This window comes from Neophocaena asiaeorientalis, unplaced genomic scaffold, assembly GCF_003031525.2.
Source record: "Neophocaena asiaeorientalis asiaeorientalis breed wild unplaced genomic scaffold, Neophocaena_asiaeorientalis_V1.1 scaffold613, whole genome shotgun sequence".
Taxonomy (NCBI): Eukaryota; Metazoa; Chordata; class Mammalia; order Artiodactyla; family Phocoenidae; genus Neophocaena; species Neophocaena asiaeorientalis.
Window position 1 is genome coordinate 15,527 of NW_020172685.1, and position 22,929 is coordinate 38,455.

Here is a 22,929-nt window from a genome sequence, read left to right on the forward strand (position 1 = left end):
AACTGGAGATCATCATACTAAGTGAAGTAAGTCAGACATAAGTGCAAATATATGATATCGCTTATATGTAGAATCTACAAAAAATGATACACATGAACTTATTTAGGAAACAGACTCACAGACTTAAAAAACAATCTCATGGTTACCAAAGGGGAAAGGTGGGGGGGATACATTGGCAGTTTGGAATTGACATACACACACTACTATATTTAAAATAGATAACCAACAAGGACCTACCGTATAGCACAGGTAACTCTGCTCAATATTCTCTAATAACCAAAGTGAGAAAAGTTTTAATAAATATATATATATATATATATATATATATATATGTAATTGAATCATTGCTGTACACCTGACAGTAACACAACATTGTAAATCAACTATAGTCCAATATAAAATAAATTTTTTAAAAGGCAGTTACATTTGAGTTTAGGCTTTCTTTAAGAACCAGACATCACCCTTATCTGCAAATTAAAAGAATATTTCTGTGTCCCCTGTTCCCCCATGAAAGTAACAGAAAATTTCCATGAAAATGGAAAACAAAACGATTTACTGTGTTGAGTTGGAAAAAAGTGTCAGAGTAATCCCTACCTCCTTCTCCATCTTTGAATCTGCATAACTTTATATCAGCTACATTTACTGAGAACTTATACATGCCAAGCATGATATCATATCCTAGGGATAAAGAGCTCAATAAGATGTGACACCAATATGCAAGAACCTTACAGTAAACTGAGGAAGACAGACAATACTTACTGAGTATCTATTTTGGAATACTTTTAAACTAATAAAATTAGAAAAAATAATAGAGATTTAGTGCATATTTTAAATTTGACAAGTCAGCAAAATGTCTCCTCAGAAAAATCTTTGGAGTTGAATGGAGAACATTTTCCTCATCAGCACATTATTTTCTCTTTAGAATACTCACCATGATGTCTAAGCGAAACTTGTCAAGGATCCACTACTTAGGGTGAAACAGCATAAGGAAGAGAAGGGAAAAATATCAGGGAGCAGTGAGTTCTTTCAGGGAAGAAGATTTGAAATCCTGGTGGGGAAACCAAAAGAGGGCAATAATGATTAACTGTTAACTCCAAATAGAAAGTCATATCCATAGATTTAAAAAAAATTCATTAATTACTGTAATACAAAGCAGCAAAAGCACAGGTACTTAATTAATATTCACTGAGCAAATGAATATGTAAATTTTGTGGCTGGAGGACTAAAGCAATAAAATCCCCCTATCAACCTGTTGAGGATAACAGACATTTCTGCATTTAAGATTCTTCAACTTTAATCAATAAATTGGACTTTCTGAAGAAAAAAAAAATTGAGATGATTACTAAATTAAACATGAATGAAAGTTGGCTTTAGAAACACTGGATATATGGAATAATTTTGTTGTTGCTTGTTTGTTTCCCCTGGCCATTGGTATTGATTTATACAATGATAAAAACATGTATGCAAACTCATAAATATGTGTGGTAGACTAATTCCCCACCCCACCTCTCAAGATGTTGTAATCCTAATCTCAGAAACCTGTGACTGTTACTTTTCATTGCAAAAACTCTTTGCAAATGTGATTTAGCTTAAGAACCTGAGATGGGGGAACTATAAGCTAATATGCTTTAAGCCACCACATTTGTGGCTATTTGGTACAGTAACAATAAAAAAATACAGTTGACCAACATTTCAACATTGTAAACTTTATATTCAGGCATGGGTATCCTGTATCCTTTGAAAATAAAAATATCCGATAACCTCCAACCTTCTACCTATATACCTGCATGGAAACAACTGACAGGCATAGAGTCCTTTTCAGCAGGTGCAAGAGCACTAAAACCATCAGTTACCCTCCTTAAAAATTATTCCCAGCAGCCCCACATATTAATGTAACCTGTATGGTCCCTGTGGAATTTGAGTCATAATCCCATTAGGCCATTATTAGACACTTAACGGTATGAATAGGGTAACTTACAACCCTATGAAAACATGAGGAATAAAATCAGCATCAAGAGTAAGAGATGCTAGCGGAGGAGGCAAAAGTATCTGAGATGTTCTACAAGGTCATTTTGTTCTGTTTGCCAAGATATTTTCCATAATTTCTACCAACCAACTGATACTTGACTCTCATACACCTATCTCCTTTGTACAAAAATAACACGTTGAAATAAAGTGTAATCAGTTGTTGAATACACCATGCCATTTCCTCTCTTATTGTCTTTGAATGTGCTTTTTCCCCCATATGGGATGTTCTTTCCTTTTAGTCTCGTCAGACTTCATTTAAAACCAAAATGAAGATTCAGTGCTGTGCATAGTTTTTGGGAAGCAGCAGCGTGCTCTTGAGTCCCAACCTCAGTTCTTCTTTCCTCACTTATCAATAAGTCCAGGTTTCATAAGATAGGATCAAATAAAATGCATGTATTCTAATAATGACCTTATTGATCGTTATATTCAACATGCATGGCTTGATTTGTCTATTCATAAATATTAAGCCCCTTATATATGCTAGACGTTGTATACGGCACTAGTGACATAATCTTGAAAAAATACAGATCATTCTATCCTAGAGCTTAGGGCAGAATTCAATGATGATGTAAAGCTCATTTTCCATCTTTATAACCACAGTGCCTGAGATATAAAGTATCTGATAAATATTTGAAGGAAGGAAAGAAGAAAAAAGTGAGAGAATGGGAGAAGAAAAGGGAAAGAGAGGAACGAAGAATGAGAAATAGAGATGAGAAAGAAATAGGAGAGGGAAGAAGAGGCAGAGAAAGAACGGATAATGTTCCCTGAATACCAAGTTCTCCCAACCAAAATTTGGGCTGGAGCTGGCCCTGAAAAAGAAAAATAAGCAAGTTTCTATAGAATATGTATAGCTGCCATCTTGACAAAAATTCATTTTTATTTCATGTAGAATATCAAAGAGTGATGCCATGTTTCACAAACTTTCCCACTGAATTATTGTAATAGCCAAGAGGAGTGAGGGAGAACCTCCAGAGTCTCTCAACCCACTAGAAGAGAGGAATTTCTTTTAAGTCTCTGGATTTATTTGAAAAATTCATGTAAATTTTATATTCTACTCATACTATAGCCACTTTAGTTTAAATATAGAAAAACACTAGTTTTCTCTAAAACCTGCTAGTGAAATTTATGCCCTAGGAGATTGCATCCATAGTTACTGTGTGGCTGCTTATCCCACCCAACACACCACCACCTACTTGGCAGTAATGGGCATATACCAGCTTGCAAGGCAATGGACTGGGGAACCATCGGGGTCAGGTGGTCTCTGAAAATGTCCACAATGACTATCACTGGAAACAGTGAATGGGACTTTTTGCCACTAACCGTATAGCAGGGAGAGATGTCCACACAAAGAATCATCTGCTCTTACTTTATATGCTTGGAGTCCTTTAAGTATTTTAAAACAGCAATTACTATTTAAGAAGTTCCATTTTAGCTGTTTCTAAATCAGTTAATAGTATGTATTTTCCTTTAGATATCCTTCTGAAGAGACTAAAGTGCCTCTCACATTATTTCATTAATCTGCACAACATTTCCCTTTCAAAGATGGACTTTTTCATCACTTAAAGTACCTTATTTTATACCAAGTTAATATCTAATATCAAACGTTTCTCTGGCTTAAATAATAGCAATGTTTATAATTGGATGGCAGTTAGAATTTGAGCTTTAAATCTAGAGAATATTTTGCTATTAAGTTAATACAATAAAATGGTTGGAACTGTAAGAATTTTTTAACTTTTGGGTGTATTTTTATTTTTATTTTTTTTCGGTACACGGGCCTCTCACTGTTGTGGCCTCTCCCGTTGCAGAGCACAGGCTCCGGACGCGCAGGCTCAGCGGCCATGGCCCACGGGCCCAGCCGCTTCGCGGCATGTGGGATCCTCCCAGACCAGGGCACGAACCCTTGTCCCCTGCATCGGCAGGCGGACTCCCAACCACTGACCACCAGGGAAGCCCAACTTGTGGGTATACTGTATCTATATTTATGTGTCTATTTTTTTAATTCATAGAAATATTTATAGTAGATTTCTCACTTATTAGGAATGACCAGTTCTGGATGTAATAGTTTAAATAGATATTACTAAGTATGTTGGCATGTATAAATGTAAATGATGCTGCTTCAATTGGACTATGTAAAAATACATGTATATTTTGTACAATTGAATGTCTCACATACCTGAGGGCCAATGACAAAACCCTCCTTCTTCTGTGTTTAGTAGAAAGTTTTATAAAATATTTGATAATTCTTTCCCAAAAGACATTGGAACCACTCATTCCCATTATTCAGATAATTCAGCCTGGAAGTTGCTCTCTTTCTGTCAGGATCAGAGGATAGTTTATAAAGCCACCCCACAGAGAGAAGGTATTGGTAGTAGGCATTTTCCAGTATGTGTAGTGGAATAGAGCATGTCCCTGACCTGCCAAAATTGCTTGAACATGTTGTAAAGCAAAAAAGGACTATACATTTAAAATAATAGAACGATTATGGCATTTTTAAAAACTTTAAAATAGGTGCAGAGGGTTATCAGCATCTCTGTCCGAAATTAATATAATTATCAGCTTTTACTTTAACAAGTGTTCAGTCCAACATGAATCAATTTACACAAATATTATTAAACTACTTTTTTATGGACTGATGATACAACAGTGATAAAAACACACAAAGCATTCTTTTTTATGGTGCTTACAGTCTAGTTGGTGAGATATAAATCAGAAATTATCTGATATTTATTTAGCAGGACTGTTTATTGTCAAAGCGCTATGAGGGAAAATGAAGCAGGGGGTAGAACTAGAATGTACTGGCAAGGTGGACTCTCTGCAGGTTTGTCCAGGTATGGCCTCACTGAGGGATGGCAGCTGAGTTTTACAAATGAAAAAGGAACCATGTAACTAAATACCCAAGGAAAGTTATGCTAGGCAAGAGGACCAATAAGCTTGCCTTATTCAGTGAGTAGCAAGAATACTGGAGAGGTGTGAATAAGGACTGTGATAAGTGATAAATACAGAAATAAGCAGGACATAGGTCACATAAGTCCCTATAGAGATGGTGAGGAGTTACATGCGAGGAGTGTTATGGAAATTCTTTGGAGTGGCTTCAGCAGCTACATTTCTTGATCTTATTTATGGTTAAAAGAAGATCACTCTGTTGCATAGGAAAAAAGTAAAAATAGCCAGGGAAAGAGTGGAAGGTAGGAGAGAAGTTAGGAGAAATCATGATGGTCTAGAAGACAGGGACAGGGAACTTGTTGATACTAATACGTATGTTGTGCAGGGATCCAATTTAAGATATGTTTTGAAACCACATGATCATCTCAACAGGTGCAAAAAAAAGCATTTGATAAAATTCAACAGCCATTCACGATAAAAACACCACAGTGGGTATAGCAGGAACATATCTCAACATAATAAAAGCTATTTATGACAAACCCACAACCAACATAACACTCAGCGGTGAAAAGCTGAAGGCCTTTCTGCTAAAATCTGGAGCAAGACAACCATTTCTATTATACATAGTATTGGAAGTCCTAGCCACAGCAATCAGACAAGAAAAATATAAGGTATCCACATTGGAAGGGAAGAGGTAAAATTGTCATTATGTGCAGATGACATGATATATATAGAAAACCCCAAACACTCCATGCAAAAACTACTAGAACTGATAAACGAATTCAGCAAGATAGCAGGATACAAGATTAACATACATAAATCTGTTGCATTTCTTTACACTAACAATGAAATATCAGAAAGAAAAAGTAAACAACAAAACAATCCCTTTTAAAATTGCATCAAAAAATGTAATAAAATACTTAGGAATAAACCTGACTAAGAAGGTGAAAGACTTATATGCTGAGAACTATAAAACACTGATAAAGGAAACTGAAGATGATTTAAAGAAATGGAAAGATATCCCATGCTGTTAGATTAGAAGAATTAATATTGTTAAAATGGCCACACTGCCCAAAGCAATCTACAAATTTAATGCAATCCCTATCAAATTACCCATGACATTTGTTTACAGAACTAGAACATATAATCCTAAAACTTATATGGAAACATAAAAGACCTAGAATTGCCAAAGCAATCCTGAGGAAAAAGAATAAAGCTGGAGGCATAACCGTCCCAGAGTTCAGACAATACTACAAAGCTACAGTAATCAAACCAGCATGGTTTGGGCACAAAAACAGACATATGAATCAATGGAACAGAATACAGAGCCAAGAAATAAACCCACATCCCTACAGTCAATCTTAGACAAAGGAGGCAAGAATACACAATGAGAAAAGACAGTCTCTTCAGGAATTGGTTTTGGCGAAACTGGACAGCTGCATGTAAATTAATGAAGTTAGAACACACCTGCATGCCACACACAAAAATAAACTCGAAATGGCTTAAAAACTTAAATACAAGACATGACACCACAAAACTCCTAGAAGAGAACACAGGCAAAACATTCTCTGACATAAATTGTAGTAATGTTTTCTTAGGTCAGTCTCCCAAGGCAATAGAAATAAAAGCAAAAGTAAACAGATGGAACCTAATCAAACTTAAAAGCTTTTGCACAGCAAAGGAAACCATAAACAAAATGAAAAAACAACCTACAGAATGGGAGAAAATATCTGGAAATGATGCAACTGACAAGGCATTAATTTCCAAAATATAAAAACAGCTCATATAACTCAATAACAAAAATACAAAACCCAATCAAAAATTGGGCCAAAGACCTAAATAGATATTTCTCCAAAGAAGATACACAGATGGCCATGAGGCACATGAAAAGATGCTCAACATTGCTAATTATTAGAGAAATGCAAATCAAAACTGCAATGAGATATCACTTCATATTAGTCAGAATGGCCATCATCAACAAGTCTACAAATAAGAAATGCTGGAGAGGGTGTGGAGAAAAGGGAACCCTCCTACTCTGCTGGTGGGAATGTAAATTGGTACAATTTACATTGTACCAATTGGAGAACAGTATGGAGGTTCCTTAAGAAACTAAAAATCGAGCTACCATATGTTCCTGCAATCCCACGCCTGGGCATATATCCAGAGAAAACCATAAGTTGAAATGATACATACACCCCAATGTTCATTGCAGCACTATTTACAATATCCAGGACATGGAAGCAACCTAAATGTCCACTGACAGATGAATGGATAAAGAAGATGTGGTACATGTATACAATGGAATATTACTCAGCAATAAAAAAGAACGAAATAATGCATTTGCAGCAACATGGATGGACCTAGAGATTGTCATACTGAGTGAAGTAAGTCAGACAAAGACAAACATCATATATCTCTTATATGTAGAATCTAAAAAAAAATGGTACAAATGAACTTATTTACAAAACAGAAATAGACTTCTCTGGTGGTGCAGTGGTTAAGACTCTGTGCTCCCAGTGCAGGGGGCCTGGGTTTGAACTCTGGTCAGGGAGGTAGATCCCACATACATGTCACAACTAAAAGTTTGCATGCCACAACCAAGGAGCCTGTGTGCCGCAACTAAGGAGCCCACGACACACAACTAAGGAGCCCACTTGCCAAAACTAAGATTGAGCACAAATAAATTAATAAATAAGAAAAGCAGATGTTCACCAGGATGCAGTCGAACCAGAACAAATATTAAAAAACAAAACAAAACAAAACCAGAAATAGAGTCACAGACATAGAAAACAAACTTACAGTTACCAGGGTGGGGAAGTGGGGCCGGTGGGGGGCACTGAGGGATAAACTGGAAGATTGGGATTGACATATACACAGTACTATATATAAAATAAATAACTAATAAGGACTGTATAGCACAGGGAACACTTCTCATACTCTGTAATGACCTATATAAGAAAACAATCTACAAAAGAGTGGATATATGTATAGGTATAACTGATTCACTTTTCTCTACACCAGAAACTAACACAACATTGTAAATCAACTATACCCCAATAAATTTTTTTTAATAAAAAATAAAAATAGAACAAACCTATGATCCAGGAATCCCACTCCTGGACATATATCTGGAAAAGACGAAATCTCTAATTCAAAATGATACATGCCCACCAGGGTTCATGTATATGGCAGCAATAATTACAAGAGCCAAGACATGGAAACAACCTAAATGTCCATCGACCGAAAAATGGATAAAGAAGATGTGATGTGTGTGTGTGTGTGTATATGTATGTGTGTATATATATATATATATATACACACACACACACACACACACACATATATATACATCTGTCTACCTACACACACTCAGAATGGAATATCACTCAGCCATATAAAAGAATGAAATAATGCCATTTGCAGCAACATGGATGGACCTAGAGATTATCATACTAAGTGCAGTCAGACAAAGACAAATACTGTATGATGTCACTTATATGTGGAATCTAAAATATAATACAAATGAACTTATTTGCAAAACAGAAACAGACTCACAGACATAGAAACCAAACTTATGGTTATCAAAGGGGCAAGTGGAGGTAATAAATTAGGAGTTTGTAATTAGCAGATACAAACTACTATATAAAATAAACAAGGTCCTATTGTATAGCACAGGGAACTATATTTAATATCTTGTAATAAACTATAATGAGAAAATATAAAATATATATATATACACACATTATAACTGAACCACTTTGCTGTACACCAGAAACTAACACAACATTGTAAATTAACTATCCTTCAATTTAAAGAAATAAAATAATATATACCAATATATGCTTTGAAAGTAAAAGAAATAAAACTGCTGATGCCTTGGGTATGAGGAGTGGGAAAGAATGGAAAACTAGAATGATAGAAGGTTTGGTCTATACATCTGTGTGAATATCAGTGTCAATAATAAAGATGAGAACAGTGGTGGGGTGATCAGTTTGGGGGAATCAAAAGTTGTCTGCCACTCATAAGTCTGAGATGTCAGTGAGATATTCAAGTGGAGATGCACAATAGTTAACCAGAGAGCTAGTCTGCAGGGGATGGGAGAAGTTAAAGGCAGAGCTATGTATTTGAATATTGTCAACATACGGTTCTTATTTACAGTAATGTGTCTGGATGAGAACAGTTTTAACTGAAAATTTATTTAGAGAAGAGTGACAAAGATTGATCCCTGATTTATTTCACCACTTAAACATTAGAAGTAAGCTAGAAGGAGCCAACAAAAGAACTTGAGAAGCAGTATCAGGAGAAGTGGGAGGAGCATCAGGAGACTGAGGATCCTCAGAAGCCAAAGAAGAAAGTGATTCATAAAGAAGAGGTAATTGTGTCAAATGCTACTTCGTTCAAGTGAGATGAAGCTGATAATCACCACCGGACATATCTAGATGTAAATCTTTGGAGAGTCAGTCAATGACATAGTGGAGGCCAAACTACTAATAGGAGTGTACTGAGTACACAATGGGGATGAAGAAGAGAAACCTGTAGGTTTAGGCGGTTTTGAGTCATTTGCCCATAAAGGATCACAGAGTATTGTGGTGGCAGCTGCAGGAACACTGGGTCAAGGGATTTTAAAAAAATGAGTTATGGGCTTCCCTGGTGGCGCAGTGGTTGAGAGTCCGCCTGCCAGTGCAGGGGACATGGGTTCGAGCCCTGGTCCAGGAAGATCCCACATGCTGCAGAGCAACTAAGCCCATGCACCACAACTACTGACTGAGCCTGCGCTCCAGAGCCCGAGAGCCACAGCTGCTGGGCCCATGTGCCACAACTGCTGAAGCCCGTGTGCCTGAAGCCCGTGCTCTGCAACAAGAGAAGCCACCTCAATGAGGGCTTGTAGTTGACCAGTCTGCTCCAATCTCCTATTTGTTCCTTGACTCATTTCTTCATAATAAACTACAATGTCTCTCCTGAACAACTGACCACCACCCAGGATAGAAGTGATAATTGCTACCACTTAACAATTTTTTTTGTCATCTCCAGATATCAACAACGGAAAGAAATCCTGGGTTATTTTTGTTCAACAACTAAAATTTCAGATGATAAGACTGATTCTTATATTGTGCAAATCTTTGTTTTATAGCTTTGATTATGTCCTGACTATGGAAAGACATAGGAAGTAGGTGTTTCAGTTGCCGCCAGTGTCATCTGACTAAAAATTAAAATAAAAATATTAGGTTGCATTAAGAGAAGAATAGGGTGAAAATCAAAGAAGGTGACCATCTTTTACTTTCCTCTTCTAATTATACCAGACTTGATAAATGGTAGTGATGTTATATTTATCTAATATTTTTGGTAGGTCTTTATGTGCCTGGTTCTGGGAATAGAGAAAAAAGATACAATCCCAACACTGAAGAGGGTCAGAATCAAATAGGAATAGTACAGACAAGAAGTTGCAACGGTGTGTAAAATGCTCTTACTCTATGATGTACAGGGGGCTGTGAACAGAGCATCCAGAGAGTTGATACCCGATTCAATTCTTGCCCTTTCTTCCCAGAATACATGGGACTACCTGATCGAGATGGTACTAAAAAGAACAAAGAGAACATTGTAAGATGAGAAGGGCTGCCACACCTTCAAAGGTTGCATGCTGTATGTTGGTTTTTGACAATCAAGAAAATGTGTAGGGGCTATTAAAAATAAAAACAATTAACATATTAACAACATGCTGAGCACTTACTATGCACTAGGTGAATTAATTTCACCATATTAACAAACTCTATAAAGTAGGTTGCATAGTTTAATCTCTCTTTTACAATGAAGCAAAGGAAAGGCATGGAGGTGAGTTGTTTTGCCAAGGTCACAGAGCTGTATTGGCAGGGACTAGTTCATACCAGTCAGTTCAACTTCAGAGCCTAACTAATGCTCAACTCTGACAACTAAACCAGAGGGCGAGGATGTAGAAACTGTGACTTATGAGGAATCAATAAAATAACTCCTCTCTCTTCATCTCCAGGTTAAACATCCTGAGAGCATCTGAGACGGTGAGGGTCAGGGTTAGAACATTTAAATACTTAAAATAAAGCAAAGTATTTTTCCCACACGAGACATTTATGTGACTCCTGATAATAGAGCTAGGAGTGAAATATCAAAGTTATAAGAGACAGAATTGATCTAATAAAAGGGATCCATTGATTTAAAAAAGTCTCCTCTGTCATTAGGCAGTAGGCCAAAACCAGATGACCAGAATTGTTCAATTATATGTCATCTACCACAATCATATGATTAACCAAAATTAACACATCTCAGTGTAAAAGTGCTTAAGGAATAGAAAAAAATTACATTCCAACTAAGCTTTAGAAAGCTTCACCTGAAGTGAAAAGAAACTTTAATGTATCTGGTCATGCTATGGTTTAGAGCTATTGACTGAAGAATACATCTGTAGAGAATGGTTTTGGGAATCTTCCAAGAGAAAATAGAATGTTAAAAATGATCTGATACAAATTTTAATTGATCTAGTGGAACTGCTGCTTACAAGTTACATAAAGTCTCTGAATCTCTTGTTTCTTCACCAGTAATACAGGAATAATAATGTCTTCCAGAAATACCACACAGAATTGAGTTTACTCATAATGCAACGCTTTCCACAGTTTCTGATATGTAATACATAGTAAATATTTTCATGTTATATATGTAAATGAATAGCGTGGCCTATACTTACTGACAGTTTTTAAGTTGAGCAGTCAGAGAAAGGTACACTTATAGAGCTGAGCATAGAGCTGTCTAATTTTGTTAGCTTGTTTTCAATTAACTCTATTGTTTTTGTAAATTTGTAATAGAAAATTACATTAAAAATGTATCAAATTCAGAAATATGAAAAAAAAGAAACACTGCACAAAAGTAACCACAGTCAACACAGCAGAGCATTTTATGATGTAATGAACTCTTTTCACAACACAAGGAGTTTTGGTTATTCCTGGTCTGTTTAGTGCTGTTAATTGTGGCCTTGCTTTAATGATTCAAGTGTCTTCACCCTGGTCCAAACTGAAATTGACTGATGCTGGAAATGGACTGTGTTCTTCTTAAGTGAAAAATTATAGGTATGCATTTGATTTAGTTTTATAAATTCAAGGAATCTCAGGAGCATACATAAATAACTTAGTTCATGGTATATGAAGAGTTTTGTTTTCTATATAGAGTCTACAGAGCTGAGGAACACTGGCAAAAGTGGGGGAAAATGAAGGAATCCCTTTTTTAAGCCTGGAGGTCCAGGCTTTCTCTTTTGAGATCCTGATCCTTTGTTTTCAGGTGGGAGATGTCTAGGCACCAATTATTAACTAACTTGAGGATTTTCTCTAGTAAATTATACAAGTCCTTTTCTTTCCACTTTTTGTATCTCTTAACATTGCTGAATAGGTTTTTCAAAATTAGAATCCCATGTGTTAGTTATTTGCATTCATGTCAAATGTTTCAAGGGCAAGTAGGACACTCTGTCCACACTACTTTACATCACATATTACAGAGGTACTAATTTCTCCATCATCATAAAAGATCATAATTATCTTTGGATTTTTTCACTGCTATCTGATTCATAGATACATGTCTGGATGCTGATGTCATGTATATTTTATTAAAACCTCACCAAGCATCAGCAAAGATAACTGTTCATACCTCCAGAATTTTTTATTCATGTTTATCCACAATGGGTGAAAGCAGCATGCAAAATAAATGAAGAATGATACCACAAATGTCTTTAGAGAAATATTAGAAAAGAATCAGCAGAGAGGGCTTATGAAAGTTGTATGAGCTGTATGTTATCTGTGCATACACTACAACAGTCAGAACATTTAGTATGTCACGCTCCATACCAGCCCCAAATAATATATTTGACACATAATGAAGTTTTAACTTGGGGTGGGGAAGTAAATTTTGCCTTTATTGTTATTTTTAAAGATGTATTTATCTTTAAATGTGTTGTTTGCTTGAAAAGTCTCTACCTCTTTTCACAATCATTTGAAACAAGCATTTTGTATGGAAGCATAAACATCTATACTACATTGCAATGTGTAAGCACTCGTATCATTTTCTTGGCTTGAGTAAGGCTCAGTTTCCTAATGTCATTCATATTCCTTTTTGGCACAGTGTTACTAATGAATATTGAAGCTGAAGACAGAAAATAAAGTGCCCAAGACATGGTCAATAGGTTAAAACAGGAGCATATTTAAAAATGCCCATAAATTGTTTCTTTGAACCCAGGAGTCATACGGTGAAGTGGAAGATGAAGGGGACCCCTTCACTTAGAAAGGCATTTTTCTTCTAATTAGCATGTGTCAACCAGGGCTCAGGGGAAAAATACATGATGATATTTCAGACAATGCAATAGAGTAGCTATTCATGGAGTGCAAGGTTAGCAAAATCTATAAAGGTATTTACACACATTTATTATTTTTTTTTATGTCTTTGTCCCTTGGTGAATGTAAAGGATATGGTTTTCTAGAAAGAGAAGGTCAGAGATGGAAAGGAATTCGACATAATTTAATCTGGTCTCTTCATTTTTAAAGATGAGGATACTACAGTCCAAAGAAGTCATGGGAATTGCTTAAGTTCACATAACTAGTAAGAGTAGGAATGAGGAAGGAGATCGCCTGCCTCCCAGTATTAGCCCTTCCATTTTGTTCTATTCTGTGACCTGCATGACACAAATCAAGTGTATATTCAAAGAAAACTTCAAATAACGATATTTTGAAATTTGTGTTGACCCCACTACTGATGATGAATGGTTTCAAATATCTCAACTATTTTCAGACCGAATTCTAATATTCTATGTGGGCTGTGTAGCAAAGTGACATAATATGATATCAGTTTACATGCTTGACTACCACACTGGTGTTAAACATCACTAATTTCACATGAAAAGATGCTCAACATAGTTAATCATCAGAGAAATGCAAATTAAAACCACAATTAGATATCACTTAACACCTGTCAGAACGGCTTATCATCAAAAAGACCACAAATAACAAATGTTGGCGAGGATGTTGGAGAAAAGGGAACCCTCATACAGTGTTGGTAGGAATGTAAATTCGTGCAGCCATTATGGAAAACAGTATGGAAGTTTCTCCAAAAACTAAAACTAGAACTACCATATGACCCAGCAATTCCACTCCTGGGTATCTATCCAAAATTTAAAAAAAGAAAACACTAATTTGAAAAGGTACATGCATCCCAATGTTCATAGCAGCATTATTTACAATTGCCAAGATATGGAAGCAACCTAAATGTCCATCAACAGATGAAAGGATAAATAACATGTGGTGTGTATACACACACACACACACACACACACACACACACACACAATGGAATACTACTCAGCCATAAAAAAAGAATGAAATTTTGCCATTTGCAACAACATGGATGGACTTGGGGGGTATTAGGCTAAGTAAAATAAGTCAGACAGAGAAAGACAAATACTGTATAATATCACTTATATGTGGAATCTAAAAAATAAACTAGTGAATTTAACAAAAAAGAAACAGACTCACAGAGAACAAACTAGCAGTTACCAGTGGGGACAGGGAAGAAGAGAGGGGCAAGTAGGGACTTAAGAGGTGTAAACTACTACATATAAAATAAATAAGCTACAAAGATATGCTATACAACACAGGGAATATAGCTAATACTTTACAACTATAAATGGAATATAACTTTTAAAAATTGTGAATCACTATGTTGTACACCTGAAACGTATACAATATTGTACCTCAATTTAAAAAAATCCCTAATTTTAAATCCAAGATCTATAATTTTTATTTATGTCACCTCGGACAAATTACTTGATTTCTCTATGCTTGAGTTGTCTCATTTGAAAAATTTGAATTATGAGTCCCAAACGCATACAGTTGTGATGATTAAATATGTTGTGTGCACACAAAGTGTCTATCCAACTGTCTAGTCCAAAGTTAGTCCTCAATATGTATTAGCAACTATTACTGTTATTTATTATTGTTAATGATAATGAAGAGACATTGCCTTGCCTTGTGCTTGGATGCAGCCCATTAGATTGATGAATTCATCTACCTTCTATAAGAGTGTGGTTTCCATCTTCAGACAATGAAGAGGCATAAGAAGAGATTGGTTAATGCTCATGTAATAATAAATGAACATAAACCAAAAGATTCAGTCTCCTTGGCTTCAAACACATAGGCAGATGGTCTGTTTTGACATATTGAATTCCAAATCCTTTGCAGTCTTGTAAAGTTCAATCAAATGAAAACCACATTGTAAGTCATGGTACAGGGAGGCAAATATTTGGCCATAGATGAAATGCATGTGTTAGTTCAAACTAAATAACCTTTGGAAGACAGCCACTACTAGACCAAAGATTTCTTTTGCACAAGATTACTAAGCAACCTATTCTGGCTAGATGCTCTGCAGTACAATATATTGTTAATAAAGTTGGCATCTGGCCTATAGGAACATCCCTTTACCCATCCAAAATAAATAATTTAACTTAAGGGGATGTCCACTTACTTTGTAATCATCCTATATGTGTAACCTACTGAACTGTATTCTGGGAAGAGCTGCTCAAAGCCCCTTTGAGCCACTTTCTTGATACATATAGAGTAGTCAGTAGACTCCAAAAGTAGAAATCTTGGAAAAATTGTCCTTAAGACAATTAGTATGAATACTGCATTGATAAATGTAACCAGATGTTAATTTCATGTTTTCTCAAGTGCCACATAAAGAGTTGTATGTTCCTTATCAGATTTCCATTAAGTAACTCGTGACACTAATGAAATAATGTATTAGTAAGAATGATCCAATCACAGGCATCATGACAATGTCTTCTTTGTTTCCCTCCCTAATGTTCAAATCTAATGGCAACACACCATTCAGAATAGCCAGGGGCCCTAATTACCAAATAGAACACTGTAGCTCAAAGAAGATTTTAAGCTAAGAAACAAACAACTAATTGATTTACAAATGACTTGAGGTCCAAAACTTAATTTGTAAGTAACTCAGGGAATTAAATATCTCATGAGGACTACTGACTGGTAGAATCATGAAATAATCATAATCGTAGCCATTCATAATGAAGATAGGCCAATAGTTTTCTTTCTCAATGGAGACTCTGCCATGGTAAGCTTTTAATGACATTCTCTTTGATTTATGTTTACATTACATACAGTTTATTGGTCGCTTGCTCAGCAGAATCTTCCCAGAAGAAAAAAAAATTACACACAATAATGTTTCACCAGTTATATCTCCACGAAACATATCTAGGTTACAAATTGGACAATAGAAGACTAATTAACACTGATCAGCAGATGTGCCTGCCAAGGCAGTACACTGAGACAAACAAATTTACAACTCAGCTCCTGAAAGATAAATTCACTTGTGATTCCTCACAGGATACCTGGATGGGTATTTAAGGTCTATCCCCAAGGCCCGCTTCCCATATTACAACATCAACACATCAGCCTTCCCAGTTAGATAAAAGGAATCTGATGAGGACCACGTTAACATTTATGTTGAGCTTAAATAAAACATGAAACTAACATCTTGAAAGACTCTGAGCTGAGCAAGGCGGCATTCAAGAATTATTCATGAAGCTTCAGTGCTTCTCAAGATTTTAGTTGCTTATATCTGATTTTACTTAAAGTTCTTCCCTGCAATGATTGTTTTCAGATACCTCGTCTACCGAGACAGGAAGTATACAATAATAGGAAGAAACTATTTGAGCACTTAATGATATCGAAACACCTTAATTGCCGGATCATCTTCCTTCCTGTTAAATACTTCTATGTGTTGGGATGGGGAGGGTATTGGTGGGAGGAAAGGGAAAGGTTTACATTCAGGAAAAGCAGATTAAACAGAAGGATCTTACCACGAAAAATGAAGCCTCATAGTCTCCTAGGTTCAGGGTTCTGTAAAGTCTGAGCTATTTTCTAATGATTTTGTCACACATATCTTAGCTTTGTCTTTAAGCAAAGACCCCACTGAACAAGTTTGTGAGTATCTATACTCAAAACCTCCTGCCTGTAACTAGAAGAGAAAGCCATATTTTCCTTGAGTTTTTCTTGTCTATATTCCATACTTCCTCAGTCTCCAGGGAGAAAGTGAATGGTACAAATTGACCCACCCTGGCACCCTTCACAGCCTCTGAAATGGCTCAGTCCCACCTGGTCTCTGATAATTACTCATGAAGCAAGCTTTTATCTCCCAATAAACAACATTCCCCTTCCTCCAGAAATTCCCTGTGGCCTTAATTTGCTAAGTCAGAAACCAAGGACCCCTTAGTGACAACAGAAGGTTATATCTATTTCTTTAGTGGTTTATAGTTTCCAAAGCACTTCTACGTACATTTTCTCATTTGATAATGATGAACATTTAGCTCCACTGAAAGCATATGTTAGACTGAGAAACAGACTGTGGCAGATGTGACATTTATGGGATTTCACACAGGGCAGAAATTAGCATGAAGAAGCGAAGGCTGTTCAAGTGTGTAAGACTCATGGTCCATAATCAGAGAGACGGTGTCATTTGTATTTACATGCAAGCAGAACTGGAAAGGCTGATCATGAAACATTCAGCAACATTATTTCCCTCCCTCTCTCTCTCTTTTTAAGAGAGGCATGCATTTTTAACTCTAGTGATATCCAAAATAATTTGTGCAAATTTAAAAGATAGAAACGGTTTTGACCCAAACTATGCATTAGTTGATAAAAAGAGGAGAAAAAAGAACACCAAGCATACAAATATTCTCTCAGTTGGACTTTTTAATTCAGTTTGAAATTAAGACGTTTAATGGAGGGAAGGTAGACTGAAGCAGTTTTTGTGATTAAATGTATATTATGGTATTTATATTTCGCAATGACATGTAACTTTCCCCCTATGACACTAAATTCTTTATATCATTTTTTCATATACAATTTCTATATCACAGTGCTAATGCTTTCTATAAAGAAAATAACCATTGTGTTTTAAAACCATAGAAACTACACTTAAAAGATTTTATCTTTTCAGGAACAAAATGGCAAATATGTCTTTCTGTCTTAAATTTATATACCCTTCACAGTATTTTATATGAAAATGTTCAAGGACATTTTTCTTATAAAATCTGATTCTGAATATGGTTTAGATCACTTTTTAAACAATATACATTTTGGGGCTTCCCTGGTGGCACTGTGGTGGAGCGTCCACCTGCCGATGCAGGGGACACGGGTTCGTGCCCTGGTCCGGGAAGATCCCACATGCCGCGAAGCGGCTAGGCCCGTGAGCTATGGCCGCTGAGCCTGCGCGTCCGGAGCCTGTGCTCCGCAACGGGAGAGGCCACAACAGTGAGAGGCCCGCGTACCACACAAAAAAAACAAAAAACAATATACGTTTTGGTGGAACAAAACGTATATTCAGAAAATGTGCACAACTCATACTTAAGTCAATTAATCTTTGAAAAGTGAATGTACTTAGTTAATATGGATCAAATCTGAACATTACTAGCAACCCAAAAGCTTTCTTTGTGCTCCATCCCAGTCATCAAGCCCCTAAAGGAAACTGCACCTGTGACCTCTCAACACAGATTAATTTTGCCTGTTTTTAGAAAATTTACCAACGGAGTCATACACTGTGTATACATTTGAATATTTTTCCTGAATGTTATGTTTGTGATATTCATCAATGCTGTGACATATAGAATATAGGCAGTGGTTAGATCACTTCTTTGTTATGGGATGTTTATAGTTCAAGTTACTATGAATGATCTCATATGAATATGTATTATACATATATTTGATTATATTTCTGTTGGGTGTAATCTTTATTTCAATTTTAGCCATTCTGGGTAGGTGTATAATGCATCTGAGTATGGCTTTAATTCACATTTCCTTACTGACTGGTAATGTTAGATATCCTTCTGAGTAAGGTGCCTGATGAAGACTTTTGCCTTTTTTATTGGATTGCCTAGCTTCTTCTAACTGAATTAAGTGAGTAAATTAATAGAAACATTTACAGGTTGATGGCTAGGTAGGTAGACAGATGACTAGAAAGATAAATACATACAAATAGACAGACAATAAAATAACCCTATTTATTCCTGGTAAAATTCTTTATTCTGAAATATATTTTCTCCAATGTTCTCCAATATTTTCTCCAATGTTAATATAACCACTTTAGCTTTCCTTTAATTAATGCTAGCATGGTATCTCTTTTATCATTCTTTCGCTTTTAATCTGCTTGTGTCTTTATATTTAAAGTGGATTTTTTAAAAATCTAGGCAGCATATACTTAGGTCTTGCTTTTCCTCTTTTAAATCAAATCTGAAAATCTATGCTTTTAAAATGAGATTTTAAAACCATTTCATTTAAAGTACTTATTAAGATAGTTGGGTTTAAATCTACTATCTTTCTATTTATTTTCTATTTGTCAGATTCGTTATTGTTCCCTTTTAATTTTGGATCAATGACTTCATTTTATCGCTGATTCTCCACTGAAAAAAAATTTTTGTTTTCATTTTTAACAGTCTTCTTTGGTCTTCATTTTGCACTATTTAGAGTCAGTTCACTACAATTTTCCAATGATTTGAGGGTGGAATCTCAAGCCTCCTTCAGGAGGTTCTGTGTGTCTGAATGATTTGTCCCAGCCATCGCCATCACCAAAGTATCTGTTGATCAGCAATGATAGAGCAAGAGAAGTGAGAGGAACACACAGCCTTACCAATTATTAAAGAGGCAGGGGGTTCCTGGAATGAGAACTTAAAAAAACACCTGCTAAAGCACACATGTTAGGTTAAAAGTATGAGGGCCGAGCAGTCTGCAAGAAACCCTCCAGGCACTCTAGGCCTGATACTGAGTCCCTTTCCTACTCCCATTTTTTCCTTCAAAGCACTTGGTGAAAAGGAATTGTTAGGTGAGTTCAGATTTTCTTTTCTGTCTGTGGCTCCCAGGGATTCTAAATTGCCATTTCAGCTCACCCTTGAACTTTGAAAATTCATTAAAAGTTAAGCTGCTTTTTCCCCCCCCACCTCTGTAGTGATTTTTTTTTTCTTTCCCCACTGCTCCACCAACAGTGATAAGAGCCATGAGTTTGTTTTCTTCCAGAATGGGCTCAGCTCTCTCAATTTTAGTTCATTAGATTTTTTCACATTCTCAGGTCACTACTGGGATTTATAAACGTGGTTTTGTAGGTGATCCAGCATATTGTCATCACTAAGGTAGGAGCACTGTCTCCTGCAACTTTCTATATCCTAAGAGGAAGCATAAGTCTCTGCCTGGTGATTTCTGATCAAATGTCTTAATGTATCTGGAAAAGCACAGACAGTAAAAATGGCACTGTCTTCCTTCAGAGATCATTTAGCCTTTGTCTGGAAGACTATTGGAATGAAGGTTGATTGCCTTATCCAGTTAATATATGAATTGATTCAAGGCTGAGTTTTAGGCTCTTCCGCTTCCTGTTTGACCTACTCTTAGAATAGAGTTGTTCTAGGATTTAAATTAAAAGCCTGAAAGCCATATGTGCTTACTAGGGCAGGCCCTGGAGTTCAGCTGTTTTTCTTCCTCAGCATGGCAAGATTGCTAAAGCTCTGCTGGGCTTTTTTAACTTCCAAGTATGAGTTTTTAATAAAATTTTTCATCTCCTATTCCTTGAAGTTTATAAGGTTGGCAAGTGCCTTGTGATCAAACTAAACAAAATAACAGGTTGACTTTTTTGCAGTTCTTTTTTCCCCCCCAGGGCTCTCTTCTCCTCAAGCCTTGAAATCCCCTCATTCCTGGTGTGTACGTGTGTGTGTGTGTGTGTGTGTGTGTGTGTGTGTGTGTGTGTGTGTGTGTGTGTGTGCATTCTCAAGCCATATGTGCTTACTAGGGCAGGCCCTGGAGTTCAGCTGTTTTTCTTCCTCAGCATGGCAAGATTGCTAAAGCTCTGCTGGGCTTTTTTAACTTCCAAGTATGAGTTTTTAATAAAATTTTTCATCTCCTATTCCTTGAAGTTTATAAGGTTGGCAAGTGCCTTGTGATCAAACTAAACAAAATAACAGGTTGACTTTTTTGCAGTTCTTTTTTCCCCCCCAGGGCTCTCTTCTCCTCAAGCCTTGAAATCCCCTCATTCCTGGTGTGTACGTGTGTGTGTGTGTGTGTGTGTGTGTGTGTGTATTCTCAGCCCTGGAATGCTTCTCCAAGCTCTGGACTACAACTTTCTATGTCTATGCCTCACCCTGAGAAGCAGGAGATGCCCCGAGAAAAAGAATATATGAAAATAATGGCAAATATTGGGTTTGCCTCAATATCCTCTCCTCTTCTCCTGTGTCTTGATTTGCTTTCTGATGCCTTCAAACTGCTTCATGGTCATTCTGAATGACAGATTCAGTGTGATACCAGCCTGAAGTGGAGATTTTAGTGATAATTCATAAGTTTAAATTGTTTTTACAGCTGTCCCACATCATAAAAAGTTCTGTGGGAGCCAAAGCAATCTATATGAATTTCAGTTTATTTGAAATCCTTTCATAAGAATTACACTAATATGAAAAGTTACAGCACAAATGTCTTATTGGTAAAGGTACAGCAGTTGTTGACTGATGCCATGCATGCTGTAAGTCAGAATACCTAAATTTACTATTGCACAATTCCTATGAATTACCCAAGTTCACACCAGTTGGTGGAAAATGCTAATTCAAAACTCAGTATCTGCTCAATCCAAACTTAAATTTATTTCAGTTTTCGTGACATTCATAAATAGAATGTCTATCCAGACATTGATCCAAGCTGTAATTATCCTCAATTCTTCCTTCCCCTTATCTACCACATCAATTCATGTTTTCATTCCCAGTGCCACTCATTCCAATATCTCTCAACTGTACTCTCTTCTCCTTCCCTCTCAATTGGTGCTATTGGGGCTCAGAGCCTCACCCTTTCTTGCTTTAATTATTATTCTCTCTCCTAATTTGACTCCCTGACTCCCTTCGCAGTACATCTATCTTTGAAGTTGCTACTCTGAGTTATCTTTTCAAAACACAAATACCATTTCAGTCTTACTTTAAGACTCATTACAAGCTCACTGCTCACATGCAAGGGAATGATATCTTTTAGGGCAGCAGCCAGACTGTGCAGGAGTTTTGTAAGTCAGGCTAACTTTTCTGTCTTCATGTCTGACTCTAAACCTATAACCCTGTGTATTAGCTACAGTAAACTCCTAGGTTATTACATGATATTGGCACACATAATTATATGTCTTTGTCTGAAAAGTCTGTGAGTAAAATTCCTTTATTTTCTTAGGCCTCCAAGACCTTCTCTGTGAAGATTTTTCTTAATGGACTAGCTTTTACATTCCTTCCTCTGTTCTTCCATGACCCTTTAGACATGGATCTGCCATAATACATATGCATGGTCTATTCACGAATGGTTACATTCTCCAAAGATGTCTCTCGATCATTTTCTCTATTGTCTCTCAGTCATTGATTATATCCATGTCCATGAATCTATTTTCTATGTATATAGCAATTAATCTGAATTGTCTCTCCAAATTTTCCTTCCTTTAGCTTCAGAACTTTATGCAAATCACCTTCTCCAACTCCCCTGCTGTATGCTTTATTTACTCCACATGTAAAATTAAACCCAATACTTATTGCTCCTCATGTTACAGTCTCTATGTTTACTTAATCAAATTACTGGAGCCCCAGTCTGTTTAACCAAGAAAACTTCCTCCAGTTTCTCAATTCATTTCTTTTCTTTGCTTCCTGTATCCATTCAATTATGAAAAACTGTTGAGTCTATATCACAAATGTTATTTAATCTTATTAAATTCTCTTCATTTTCACCAGCACTAATCTAGTTTCAATCATCACTATCTTCTCAAGGGTTATCATTCTAGAAATGTCCCAAGGGACATCACTTAAGATGGATCTAATACAACTTCTTCTGCTTAAAATCTTTAAAAATCCCTCAAGATTAAAATTTAGTTCCCTAATTCGATGTATAATACACTGTATTAACTTTTGAATCTGATCTTGTTTTAACTGCACCTCCCCCCCAAAATCTT